This window comes from Haliotis rufescens, unplaced genomic scaffold, assembly GCF_023055435.1.
Source record: "Haliotis rufescens isolate VD_foot unplaced genomic scaffold, xgHalRufe1.0.p SCAF_71, whole genome shotgun sequence".
Lineage (NCBI taxonomy): Eukaryota > Metazoa > Mollusca > Gastropoda > Lepetellida > Haliotidae > Haliotis > Haliotis rufescens.
The window spans coordinates 687,712-688,664 of NW_025964363.1; positions in this window are offsets into that span (position 1 = coordinate 687,712).

The window sequence follows — 953 nt, forward strand, 5'->3', positions numbered from 1 at the left end:
AAAGTATATTATTAGCATTATATCGGTGATTAATGACCTGACCACCAGCACGATTCTTTTGGAATCCCTGAAAACTGAAGCCATCGTAGACAGCTGAGGAAACAGACTTTGCCTTCTTTGGAGGAGATGTTAGATGTTTCCACTGCATTGACTGTTGCTTCGACTTTGGCTGAGAGTGGTTAAGTCAAGACATGTCCATGCTTACAAAACAAAAGAAAAAAACAAGAAAATAAGCTGGGTCTGCTTCGAATCGTTTAAATTCTCATAAGAGATGATGCACCTGGAATGTTTCTGATGAGGAGTGGTGACAGTTGAAGGTCTTCCTGATCCTGGAACATCACCAGCGTTCTCTCCAAGGATCTTGAAACCAGCTGCCCACCTCGCATCATCTGCTAAAGCTGACACCATGTCTGCATGGCCGGCTGTAGGGGGAGTCTCAGTTGGACATGCTTGATGACATCACAATAGCCTATTTTGTCCATTTTCTCCAACAGAGAATACCTGGTCACTTTGAAGCCGGGTCACTTTGATGCCAGCAGACATAGACTGCCTGTTGTGTATTGGTTGAAATGTAGCATGCACGCAGGGAAAATATTGTACTTTATACATGCAATCTGTTTCTGTGGACTAGACATCCTTCTTAGTTAGCCTCAGAACTTTTCAACCGCCCCTCATATAAAATAGGAGCTTTGACATTCCTCTTTGTGGGAGGACTCTGACATAACACTCGATAACGCAAAGATGCACTGTTAGATCAACGGTCGGACATTGCACTGCCGGTAGAGTTGGAGAGACTTATAATGGGGAAAACTGAACACATACACTTCACATCTGAATACAAAATTGGCATATACTTGACTTGTCATGGTGGGTTTTGATTGTGCTAGGATGCCAGCTGTGTGAGAAGCACATGACACAGCAAGCTCCTTTCAGGGTTCGGTAACTGTGATGAG